The sequence below is a fragment of the Triticum urartu genome, chromosome 4 (assembly GCF_003073215.2).
Source record: "Triticum urartu cultivar G1812 chromosome 4, Tu2.1, whole genome shotgun sequence".
Taxonomy (NCBI): Eukaryota; Viridiplantae; Streptophyta; class Magnoliopsida; order Poales; family Poaceae; genus Triticum; species Triticum urartu.
Window position 1 is genome coordinate 376,232,369 of NC_053025.1, and position 14,193 is coordinate 376,246,561.

Here is a 14,193-nt window from a genome sequence, read left to right on the forward strand (position 1 = left end):
TGTTAACCCCTTAGCCCATTTTGCGTCACTTGCCTATCGAGACTAGCCATTTGAGTATTGCCGGCAATGTTACTTGTGCACATTAGTGATCCGTACCTTCTATTGCATACATACCATATCATATTGGTATCATCTTGGCATCATATCATCTCTTGTGTCACAAGATTGTTCTCGCATATACAAAATCACTATCTTGGTTTGTGCATTTCGCATAGTGGCCTTATCAAAAAAATAATAGAATAATCTTTTAAACAAAAAGAAAGCAAAGAAGCTTGTAAGAAAGAGCCATAGCATCGCCACATTGCATACCATACTACCATATTGATCATCTTGGATCATCGTATGCGAAACACCGGAACATCATACACATAGCATACTTGGGATAGAAAGCTCATACATTTTGCTTCTTGTAGGTTGTGCACAAGGGTCGTATCCGCCTATTGAGAAAACGTGCTAGAGTCTCTCTTGAGTTGTGCAACACGAGCGTTTTCCGTGGATTCCACATTTTGTGCTCATTCCTTGGTTGCACGACCCCATTTATCTATACGTGTGTGTGTTTCCGTGTGACACATATTGCTATTGGTCTACTTGTTTCACTTGCGAATTTGTGAATCTTTTCCAACATTATTGAATCTTGCTAACATTTTTGCATCAAATTTTTGTGCCACTATCCTCACCGAGCCCCACCATAAGCCTTACTTGTGTAGGTGTGAGAATTGACAAGATCCGGTACCAATTGTGCTATTTCCTTATTACATTATTGAGTGATCATTGATCCATCTTCAACATTGGATAAGGTACATTGGTCTAGTTCTTTCCTTTCTTCCACTCACATTTGCTCGAGTCTTGTGATGGATAGGCAAGGCATTTCATCTCCGGTCTTCCACGACAACAACGGCGCGAACAACTACATCACCAAAACACCCATCTTCGGACTACAATGAGCAATGCGAAGCATTGAGCGACTCACCGTCTACATTCACCAACGTGAAGCACAGACAAGGGACTACATCGACACCAAGTTGGACGCACAATTGGATGACATCCGACACGTGTGGGCCAACTACAAGTCTTCTTCCTCTTCGTCATCTTCACGGCAGAGACGCTCAAGTCGCAAGTCTTCATTACGGCCATGCGATGCAAGTACCACGCGGCACCGTCATCATCTTTGAGGCGACTGCCAAGACCATGAAGAGCGACTTTCGGGACAAGAGTTGGCTTCTCTGCCACCCCCGTACACACGGGCCTTGGACCCCCGTGCACACAGGACCCCGTGCCCACGGCCTCCTGCACCCCTGTGCGCACGGGCTCTACAGAACAGCACCATCGACCCCAAGGCCGCGGCTTCGACAACAACTTTGGCATCTTCGCCAAGTGACGTCAAGGCATCTTCGCCTTTGGACGTATGGCATCTTCTCCTACTTCCCACGAGTACGCCTACTTCGGCATCATCACGTCCAAGGCGATCACCTACGAGCGAGGGTGACACTTCCTTTTTCGGAAGCCCCTCAATTGAGATTGTTGAGCATGGGATTTTCCCTTCGACCACAGCGACAAATGATGACTTGAGTGACTTGTGCCACCATATTGAGAGTGAGAGTGACTTCACCACTAGCCCCATATATGACGAGTTGCCACAACTCCCATGTGAGGAGAGCCACAACCCCCATCACTTGAGTGAGATGAGTGACTCCACCATATGTGAGTTTGAGTGCACCTACCTTGAGGGAGTGAGTGAACCACCACATAGAGAGAGAGTGAGATAGTTGATAGGTCATGTGAGGCCACTTTCAACTCTAACGACTTGACCTCTACCTCTATTGTGTCTTCTCATTTGGTGCTAGGTCCCATTTATGATGATGCACCGATCCTCGACGACTTCATCCTTCCTATGGAGAAGATGATGACCATGGTGGAATACGATGCACCCCCACATGGTTCCATCATGATGAAGATGACCATGACTCGGTCTTCGATACCTCACCTACACCAGATGAGTGGAGCTCCAAAGGTAACATAGGTAATGGTGCTTCTCTTGTCCCACTAGTGGACTATCTTGCAAATGATTGCTTGCATGATGATGATGACCCTATGGATTCATCACATACTATGTCTTGTTTTGATATGCCACCCATTTATGATGAATATGATGATGAGCATGTTGAATTGCCTACTTGTGATGCTATGCTCCATAGGATACCATGTGAAAATTCTTTTGGTCACATCATGTTTGATAATCCTTTGAACTTGTCATATGCTATGAGTTCGATATCCCATATTGCATCATTTCAATCTCAACATGGTAACTATGCTTGCCCCATTAAAATAAATCCTATTTGCACATATGGCATAGATGACGAGATGATGGTCATTGGCTTTTGTTTCTCTTGCGATGATATTGCTATGCTTCCTTTGCAAAATTTGTGCAATTCATCTCATATGCCATGCCATGAAAATTATTGTGTTTCACATGATTACATCCCTTGTGTGCACCACATGCATACCATTCCTCACAATGCTCTAGATATTGCGAATGATGCATTACATCCTTTGAGTCTCCATGATGCTATACATAACAACAAACCTCTCATGATGGATGACATGTTTCTATATCATGCAACTCATTTATTTGAGCATTGGATATGTTGTGCTAACCAACACAAGCACGTGTGCATCATGATGGATGATGTGTACATCTACCACGCACACACAATTTTCCCTTTGTTTTTGTTGTGTGTAGGTACTCATGTATACTCGTCAACCTCTCAATCCCAAGAGTTTATGAAACAAGCTCTTGAGAGCAACGACGATTTGGGATCCCATGGATTGTCCTTCCTACCATTCTCTTCGCGCAACGACTACGTGCATCTCTTCTACTTGGCTCTCACAAGGCTATGGGCTATATATCACTTGTTACTTTATGACCATTGTATCTTGTTCACTTTGCATGCTATGCCTCTTTACATGATTTTGCCATGCAATCGTGACCCTTGCTTGCATCTACCCATGATTGATCCTTGTTGCTATTGCCATGTTTATCATGTGCCTCATGCTATTGTTGAGTCTTGTGGTGGGAGATTCATGATGTTCCATTGCTATTTACCTAGGACTTCTTGCCAATACAATGATGATACCCTCCTCATATCTTGCTATCATGCTTGCGCTATGTCATGTGAATTATTCATGCCCACTATTTGTACACATGACATGCTTGCCATGATTCCTTCTAGTATGTTGCATCTTCGCACTACTAGCTTGCACTACTTGATCACTATGATTGCCTCGCACATGATGAACAATTGCTCTTTCTATTGTGTTGACTGCCACTCTATATTCACTACACCCCCGCGCACATTATGCTTGGATTGTCTTGCACTTGCCCCATGTGTTTAGACATCTCATTATTTTTGGTGTTGTGAGTGCTTCATATGCATACCATAGACCATTTGTTGAGCGCCTTATGCATGCTTTCTATGAGTTTGAGGTAGATGATTATTCTCTTAACACACATATTTGCATCGCTACCTCACATTTACATGCTTGTTTCCATGATGTCCTTGATTCCACTCAATTTATGTGCTTTCATGCCATGTCACAATCCTTTATTCGCCATATGCTATGCGTGATGACAACACTTGTTGGGTGAATCAGCTCTTGAATGGTTGGTTTTGCTCTAATGCCAACCACATTTTCTTTTCCATGTGCTTGTTGTCTTTGCTCCTTTTGAAGGAATTTCAAGAGGGTGCGACATTGGAGAGTGCCCATTTCAAGCTACAAGAGGACAAATGCTTGGTGATCGCCAACTTATACACAACGACATCATCTCTTTCCCATGGTGATATGGTTTATGATCCGAGGTCGGATCTTTCCCAATGGGGCCGGGATGATGCGGAGCATCCTATGGACATCACCATGTGTACCTTCATTACACCTCAAGCCCCAAGTGGACCTACCGGACTTAAGGTGAACTCGCTCCTCTTCAAGATTTACATGAATATCCATAGGACTTGGTTGCTACCTCACCATGGATCATTGTGCATCACTAGGTATGAGGACGACCACCACCAAGTAGTTGGGGAGCATCCCGGAGGCCAAGGAGAAGGACCCCAAGGCCACAAGGAGGAAGAAGGAGTGCAACAAGATCAACTCTGCACCTCCCAGGCGACCTCGTACACGCGGACTACATAGGAAGCTAGCGCTGTAGCACCCCATGCGCACGGGTTTGTACTGTGCCCACGGGACCCCCGTGCGCACGGGCCCAACTTACCCCATGCGCACGGGCCCTACAGGATGGACGGTTGTGATTGCTGTTTGGGCCTCCTCTTCATCCACCTCGTCCCTCACCTCCAGCCACCTATATATACCGTACCTAGACCATTTGTTAGGGATAGCAAAGTATATGAGATGATTATGTGAGCTTTGCTCCTTGTACCCACTCCTCTAGGAGATCATGACCTCCTAAGGGAGAAGATCCACTTGTGGATATCAAGACCCCACATGTTGGAAGGATGCCCATCATAGGATCATCAAGACCTCTCTCCTCATAGGATTGGGATGAACTAGTATCTTGTATCTTTCCTTTGCTGTTCCTGAATCATTGTGACCTCTTGTATGTTCTTGGATCTAGCATATGTGTGATTGGATCTAGTCAATTGAGTGTTTCCTCTTGTTTTCTCTCTTGTGTTCTTCTTGTTCTTGGGGATCCCCCCTCCAATTCGTGAAAGATCCCCAATTTGGGATTCACCCTACAACATCTTGGTATCATGAGCAAGGTTGATCACGAAATTGGAGCCCCCCTCTTTGTTTTCTAGCCTAGTTTTGTTGATTTTGTCCCAATTTCGAAAATTCCCCACCAAAAATAGCCCCAATTTTTTTTGTGATTTGTTGGTTTGATGAGGTTTTATTGGATTTGATCCATGGATTTGCTTGGTTTCAAGTGGATCTAGCTTTCCTCCACCTTCCTCTACCTTCCATCGTTCGATTTTGATCTCAAATTCGAGATTACCCACGGATCCGGAGCAGTTCGTCCGCTCGCAGAGCACCCCGTGCACACGGGCCATCGGGACCCCGTGCACACGGGCTTTGCAGAGCCCGTGCGCATGACCCCTCCAGTGCACTTCCGCCGCTTCCCCTTCGTCCCACTTAATTAATATCTTCTACTCCACGCATATGGCACATTTTGATCATAAAAATACTGCAGCTCATCTTAAAGTCGAGGACCCCTAAACTGCTCCCGGCTAGTGAATTGCTAATGATTCGGAGATTTATCAGCGACTTCTTCCTGGATCACTACACCAATCCCACTGGGGATAATGAAGATTTCAACATGCCTTCTCCTGAAACATTGAGTAAGACTTAGCCGCTAAACATATACGCATGGATCCATTGTTTTCCATATGATGAGGTCTTCGTATTTCGTACATTGTGATTAATTATGTAATGCATATATGTGTGCACAAATCATTGGAATTTAGCTACCATATGATAAATTGCAATTGTCGCGAAATCTGATGAATGTTCTTCCTGTGGACACTATCTTTTGAATTGAATATTGTGGCGAATTTGCTTTTTGGGTGCCGATTCAAAATGAGATATTTCTATTTATTTGTTCAATTGAATACTATGGTGAATTTGCTTTTTGCATGACAATTCAAAATGTGATATTTTTGTTTGTTTGTTCAATTGAATATTTTGGCAAATTTCCTTTTTGCATGCCGATTCAAAATGGGATTTTTTGTTTTAACCTGGCAATTGATCCGCACACGGTTCAACTAAATGAGTGTGTGCGATCCACATCGGAAAGCATACGTCAATCGTAGCGGAACTTTCGGTGTCAAAACCGGCGGATCTCGGGTAGGGGGTCCCGAACTGTGCTTCTAAGGCGGATGGTAACATGAGGCAGGGGACACGATGTTTTACCCAGGTTCGGGCCCTCATGATGGAGGTAAAACCCTACGTCCTGCTTGATTTATTCTTAATGATATGGGTATTACAAGAGTTGATCTACCACGAGATCGGAGAGGCTAAACCCTAGAAGCTAGCCTATGGTATGATTGTGTGTTGTCCTACGGACTAAAACCCTCTGGTTTATATAGACACTGGAAGGGGTTAGGGTTACACAAGGTCAGTTACAAAGGAGAAGATATCCATATCCGTACTGCCTAGCTTGCCTTCCACGCCAAGTAGAGTCCCATCCGAACAGGAGACGAAGTCTTAAATCTTGTATCTTCATAGTCCAACAGTCCGGTCAAAGGATATAGTCTGGCTGTCCGGAGACCCCCAAATCCAGGACTCCCTCAGTAGCCCCTGAACCAGGCTTCAATGACGATGGGTCCATCGCGCAGTGTTGTCTTCGGCATTGCAAGGCGGGTTCCTCCTCCGGATACACCACAGAAGAGTTCGAATAAACGGATAGTGTCCGACCCTGCAAAATAAGTTCCACATACCACCGAGAGAGAATAATATTTCCACAAATCTAATCTGCTGACATATTTTGGCAAAATGACATCATGCCATGGCTCGGCGATTATTCGAACCGTTTTTCTTTAACTAGCCCCGCACATAACACGAGGCAGTTTCTTGACACGTCTTGTCAAAGCAGAGATCGTGTCCCCTTATTATGTGATTCTCATCAATACGGTCGTGGGTAACCCAACCGCGCCTAGGAGTCCTAGATTTTAGGCGAGTCCCAAACGGCTACTAGGAGGACGCTTGATATTCACCCTCTTTATAAAGGGACAAGGCTTTTACTTTTTCCATCCCATGCTCAATCGAATCCTTCCCCCGCCTCGAGTTCTAACACCCAAAGCCCAGGTCAGGTGCTCCGGATCTCCAATCATGTCTGGATCCAGCCTCCAGGGCCGGTGGATGCCTTCCTCCGTCACGGAAGAGGATATCAAGAAGTTGAGGGAGGCAAGATACCTGACCGCCAAAGTTTTGCATCAGCTGCCTGCCCGAGGGCAGGTCGTCCCTACTCCTGAACCCAATGAAGACGTCGTGTTCATCTCCCACTTCCTCCGAGGACTCGGCCTCACTCTAGATCCCTTCGTTAGGGGTTTGATGTTCTATTACGGGCTTGATTTCCACGATCTAGCCCCGGATTCCTTTCTCCACATCTCGGCATTTATTGTCATATGTGAGGCCTTCCTCCGCATTACCCCTCACTTCGGCCTGTGGCTCAAGACCTTTGATGTGAAGCCGAAGACGGTTGAGGGGCAGCATGCAGCGTGCGGAGGGGCATTAATAAGCAAGATCGCTGGAGCTCCGTGGCCAAAGGGTTCCTTTCCAGAGGTGTTCGGATTATGGCAACGGGAGTGGTTCTATGTCACCGCTCCCAGAAGTGCCAAGTGGGTAGCTTCCCCCGCCTTTCGCTCAGGCCCTCCACCACAACTGATGTCATGGATCAGCAGGGGGCTGAGCTGGGGTCCAGCCAAGGATGTGCCCATACTGCAGAGCCGCATCTGAGATATCTTCGAGGGAGATTTTAGTTTGGTTATGGTAGGGCAAGTCATGCTGGTTCGTCGAGTCCAGCCTTGCAAACGCCGGCCCCTCCTCTTGTGGGAATTCAACCTAGAAGGACCGCACACTATTCAGAATTTCCTCGGCCTGACGCACGAGGAGATGTACAAGTCGTTCTTCGGACCCCAAATAGAGTGTCCGGACACCTCCGAGGACGTGGGCCTAAGCAGCAACCGCACCGTGGCCCAAGTAAGTAATCCTCTAGTCAAACACACTGGCTTTCATTTATCACGACGTCATTCTGAGGAATCGCTTTTTGACCAGGACTGGATAACAAAAGAAAAGTTGATCCGGTGTTCGGCCCCCCTTCCCGAAGGCTTGGACAATCCGGTGCTGGAAAAGATGCTCGAGCCAGCACCTTGCCCGATGCCCTCAAAGGAAGATGAAGGAGGAAGTAAAGAGGGCGAAAGCGGGCCTCCACCGCTACCTATTCCAACTGAGGGAACGAGAGCCTCCGTGAGGGAGGATAACCAAGGGAAGGAATCTGACATTCCCTCGCCCCGGGGGAGGAAGAGGACTACCTCTGATGACCCGGAAACCGAGGTTTCCAAACGGGAGAAGAAAACTCCACCAGAGGGTCCCGCCTCGGATGGTGCTCTTGCTGCTCAAAGTCCATGCAGGGATCAGCCCTCTAACGAGCTGTAAGTAATCAAAAAGTACTTAATAGTGCAGATATACTACCTTACTTCTGAGGAAGATAAACGAAGCCTTTATCTTGCAGTTCGTATCTGAGCCCTTCTCAGCAGAGCTCGTCTTCGGGGGATCTTCTTCCAGAGATGATGGAGAGCGAAACGCCTCACCCGGACTCCTCGGCTCAAGAAGCGGGCGACCTTGAAGTGTCATCACGGAGTGTTTCTCCGGATCCGGCAAGGCCAGAAGGTAATCCCATGGTCACCCTAAGCCCTCGGTATCCAGCTCTTGAAGAGAGCAATCAAAAGAGTCTGGCACCATCTGGTATGCGGTCGGACGTACTGAAGGGTCTGCAAGAGCGAGCGACTATTTCAGAAGAGCACCATACATTAATGTGTACGGTGATTGAAAGGATTTCGTCCACCGAAAACGGGTTGCATGAAGCCTTTATGAGTCTTCTGATGGGATTTGAGGTACGTGAATTGATATACATTTGTGATGGTACCGCACATTTTAGGTGTGCCCTGTGTAGATAGTAGTCCCTGAGACTTTGGTTGTCGTCGAGAACGGCGGCGAACAGAGGATCATAGTCCCAGGTAATAACCCAACCGCCTTTATGTGCAGGTGTCTGAAGCTCCGGTGGCTAGCCGGACTGATGGGTTGCCGAACTAAAGTGGTGACTGGATGCGGCGGATGCCGACATCGAGCTTGTTAACAAGCGGCTGGACGAGGCACAGGGTAGGTGATATTTATAATGGATGTCACATAGTAAGAGCAGCGTGGTGCCAGTATCTTTAATATGTTGTGACTACAAATGGAGCTGCCACCGTGGAGGCCCTGTGGGCGGAGCTTGCCCGAGCCAAGGAACAAGCAAGGAGTAGTAATGCGGCCGCTTTGAAGGCGGCCGAAGAGTTGAGAGCCAAGAAGGCCGCTCATAGCGAGAGCAAAGAGAAAATGGCCAAAATGGCTGTGAAGTTAAAAGACACTACCGACCACTGCCAGTTTCTTGAAGAAGAAAACCGAGCGAAGGCTACGGACCTTGAAATGGCCACAATGGCGACCAAAGACACCCGCTCTGCAATGAGAGCGAAGAAGGAGGAACTATGCGAAGCCGGGGACATTGTGGCTGGGAAGCCCTTTATGCTGCGGAGGAAGTTCGGCGATCCGCGGTATGCCCCTCTGGATCGGCTGTGGAGTTCGGCCGACGCATATCTGGACTTACCAGCGAGCGCTGTCGATGCGGCCGAATACTTCCGAGATCAAACAGATCGTGAAGTGGACAAGCTTTTCTGGTCATAATTTGATGCTCCAGAGCGTCCGCTTCCATTGACTGATCAGCTTGCCGAATGGGCCGAGCTCAATAGATTGTCCAGACTCACCATGAGGTCTGTCGTGGATCATCTGTGGCCGGAAAGGCCAAAGCCGAACAACTATTTTAGCTTGGTGCAGCAATTCCTTGGTGCGGTGGCACGCATTAATGCGATGAAAAGGTCGGCGTGCATAGAAGGCTCGTGGATGGCCCTTGCCCGTATCAAAACATACCGGGCAGAGATGGATGCCACCACTGTCGCGGCGCAGGGTTCGGCCATAGGCCGAGTGGCTGCCGAGCACTATTTTGAAGAAATTCTTGAGGGCGCTCGTTCGATAGAGGCCCAGTGCTCGAAGAATGTTATGTTTGAGTGATAAGTATTCCTATTGTAAAAACAACGTTTTATTGAATTTATCAAGGTTGTATTTATACTTTTTCCCGAAAGTATTGTGATGCCTCCGGTGCGGCCGTTTATGTATATATGTATATAACCTGAAAGATTACAGTCGTCGGCTTCAGACCCCACGCATATAATGCGGGGGTGTTCGCAGAAGACGCGTATTCACACTTAATCCAACGTCTTGGTCCTATTAAGGAGGTGATAGCGCAGCGAACTAGGCAACCGGACTATAATGCTTTAACACTTTCACTTAGCCATAGGCGTTTGACAGTGGGGCTACTATATAGCCCCTCGTGGCTCTGCACTCATTCAGATTTGGGGTGCGTACATGCCTGGCCGGGAAACGGCCCTTCGTTAATGCGGAGGAATCCCGAGGATTCCAATAGGTCATCGAGTGGTTGACCAGTCTCACGCTATATCATGACAGTCAGTTTTCGGCTTTCTCTACTGAGGTGATCGTCCGGATGAACCAGGGCACAATCGCAGTAGTTCTCCTGGTGCCACCTTAGCCGATAGAGCAGAACGTAAGGCCGCAAAACACAGGAGCCGGGCAAACCCAACATTTGACCAAAGACATGATTCGGACCTGATGCATATAAGGCCAAACTCGCGACGCCAAACACTCCCTAAGGTATTCGGTCTTTTATGGTGTAAACCGGGTCTAAACAGTACCCTTTGTAATAAGCCCCTGGTGTCCAGGTACGTGCATTATTCTAGCATGGCCACATGCCAATACGTCAGCATCATTCTCGAACGTTCGGTGGTGGTTGGATGACCGGAAGTTGTCGGACGTCCGGAGATTGTCAGCCATTCGGTGCTTGGGCAATTTCGGGGACGGGATGAACTTCTAAGGTTTGTGGTGGAGGGTCAAAACTTGGGCAAAATTGGGCGAATTTGTGGATTGAAAGGGGGAAAAGATGGGGAAAATCTAGATCTACCTGCTACACACGAAATCCACGGATCAAATCCAACAAAACTTCATCATACAAACAAATCACAAAAAAATCGGGTCTATTTTTGGTGGGGGATTTTCGAATCTGGGGATGAACATAACAAAACAAGGCTAGAAAACAAGGGTAGGGGCTCCAAATTCGTGATCAACCAAGGCTCATGATACCAAGATGATGTAGGGTGGAAACCCTAGGGCTGATCTTTCATGAAATGGAGAGGATCCTACAAAGAACACGAGGGGAAAACACAATAGAAAGACACTCAAATGGAGGAGAATAATCACACATGTGCTAGATCCACGAACATAAAGAATGATAAAAGATCCAAATGCAACAAGGATGATACAAGAGGCGGTAGTTCTTCTCTATGAGCAGGTCTTGAGGAGGCTTCCCCGTTAGGGGCCTTGAATCCACTTGGGGGATCTTCTCCATAGAGGTCATGAACTCCGACGGAGAAGGGATCAAGTGGATGAGCAAAGCTCTATCTCTCAAATGAGCTCATCCTTTGCTAACCCTAATAAGAGGGAGGAGGTGGAGTATATATAGTCTAGGGTCATGAAAGGGCTGATGGGCTTCGGCCCAACACGCTGTGAACACAGAGGCGTCAGATGTCCGATAGTTACCGGTCGTCCGGTGTCTCACGGGCGCTCGGACGTCCAGTGAGTGTTGCTCCGGCGTTTTAGCTCTGATCAAGTGGCGTCGGACATCCGGTCGGGGTCGGATGTCTGGTGCGTCAGTCGTCCGGTGGTCTACATACTTCTGACATTTTGGTACTGTGATGGTGGCGCCGGTTGTCCGGTGGGGCTCGATCGTCCGGGCGCTGGGACGTGTCGGACGTCCGGTCGTGGTCGGTCGTCCGGCTTCTGGAGCTTGCGCAGGCTGGGACTCAGCTGGCCGGCTGGTGCCTTCAAGCGTCGGACATCCAACAGGTGCCGGTCGTCCGAGGGTTGTAGCTATGTGGTAGCGCTTCCTCTTGGTCCTCGTACTTGGTGTCCTTGCCATCCTGTCCATTGGGTGTAGTTGTCCCGTGGCTTTCCTCCACGTACATAATCACACATAGGGTCTCCGCTTGAGGTAGTAGCCATGTCTCATATGTAGAAGATGATAGTTCGGAGAGGAGCGAGTTCACCTTAGTTTCGTAGCCTTTTCTCAAGCTCTCTTCATTGGTCGAATTGGTGTCGTGGGAGACATAGGTAGGTCCATGGGGATGATCATGGGATGCTCCGCATCAAGTGCAGTAAAGTATAGTGAACCAGTGGTGCTCGATGGCGACAGATGAATTTGGTAGACCAGTTCGCCCTTCTGCCAAAGGACTACGTCTGGTTGGAGGGGTTGTGATTTAACACAGAAGGTAAACTCTCCTCGCCCTATTCTTCTTCAACTTGGAGCTGATCAGAATCCAAGTGATTTCACTCGTGGTAGATACTTGTCGGCAATCTCCAAACCTTCGACAGACCTCTTCACGACCACAATGACTCTTGGTTGCTGAAGATCTTGCTCGGTGAAGACAACAACTCTTCAAAAACTCGAGCCGACACTGTTACCTCTTAAGATTGTGTTCGTTTTTCCCTTGAAGAGTTAAGGGTGATGCAACAAAATAGAGTAAGTATTTCCCTCAGCTTTTGAGAACCAAGGTATCAATCCAGTAGGAGACAACGCACAAGCCACCGAATACATGCACAAACAAACACCAACTTGCACCCAACGCGACAAAGGGGTTGTCAATCCCTTCACAGTTATTTGCAAAGTGAGATCTGATATAGATGGATAAATGGTAAAGTAATATTTTTGGTATTTTTGGTTTATAGATTGGAAAGTAAAAGATTGCAAAGAAAGTAAATAGGAAACTAAAATTATAGATCGGAAACTTATATGTTGGAAAGTAGAAGATCATATGATGGAAAATAGACCCGGGGGCCATAGGTTTCAGTAGAGGATTCACTCAAGATAGAAAATATTATGGTGGGTGAACAAATTACTATCGAGCAATTGATAAAAAAGAGTAAAGTTATGACGATATCTAAGGCAATGATCATGAATATAGGCATCAAGTCCGTATCAAGTAGACCGAAACGATTCTGCATCTACTACTATTACTCCATACATCGGCCGACTCCTGCCTGCATCTAGAGTATTAAGTTCATAAGAACAGAGTAGCGCATTAGGTAAGATGACATGATGTAGCGGGATAAACTCAAGCAATATGATGAAAACCCCCATCTTGTTATCCTCGATGGAAACAATACAATACGTGTCGATTCCCCTTCTGTCACTAGGATCGAGCACCACAAGATTAAACCCATAGCTAAGCACTTCTCCCGTTGCAAGAAAAACCAATTTAGTTGGCCAAACCAAAATGATAGTTCAAAGAGACTTGCAAAGATATCCAACCATGCATAAAATAATTCCGAGGGGATTCAAAAAATATTTATAGATAAGCTGATCATAAATCCATAATACATCGGATCTCGACAAACACACCACAAAAAAGTATTACATCAAATAGATCTCCAAGAACATCGAGGAGAACATAATATTGAGAATTAAAGAGAGAGAAGAAGCCATCTAGCTACGAACTATGGACCCGTAGGTATGTGGTAAACTACCCACGCTTCATCAAAGAGGCAATGGTGTTGATGATGAAGCCCTCTGTGATCAAATCCCCCTCCGGCAAGACACCGGAAAAGGCCCCTAGATGGGATCTCACGGGTACCGAAGGTTGCGACGGTGGAAAAGTGGTTTTGTGGCTTCCCTGGAAGGCTTTGGGGTATTTGAGAATATATAGGCGGAAAAATAGGTCGGTGGAGTCATGAGGGGCCCACAAGGGTGGGGGGAGCGCCCTGCCCCCCTGGGCGCGCCCTCCGTCCTTGTGGGTGACTCGTGGCTTCCTTGATGTGTACCTCAACTCCTTTGGATGTCTTCTGGTCTAAGAAAAATCATCGCGAAAGTTTCATTCCACTTGCACTCCGTTTGGTATTCCTTTTCTGCGAAACTCTAAAACAAGGAAAAAACAAGAACTGGCACTGGGCTCTCGGTTAATAGGTTAATCCTGAAAATCATATAAAATAGAATGTTACTGCATATAAAACATCCAAAAAAGATAATATAATAGCATGGAACAATCAAAAATTATAGATACGTTGTAGACGTATCAAGCATCCCCAAGCTTAATTCCTTCTCATCCTCGAGTAGGTAAATGATAAAAATAGAATTTTTTATGTGGAATGCTACCTAACATATTCATCAATGTAATTCCCTTTATTGTGGCATGAATGTTTAGATCCATATGATTCAAAACAAAAGTTCCATATTAACATAAAACAATAATATTTCAAGCATACTAACAAAATAATTATGTCTTCTGAAAATAACATGGCTAAAGAAAG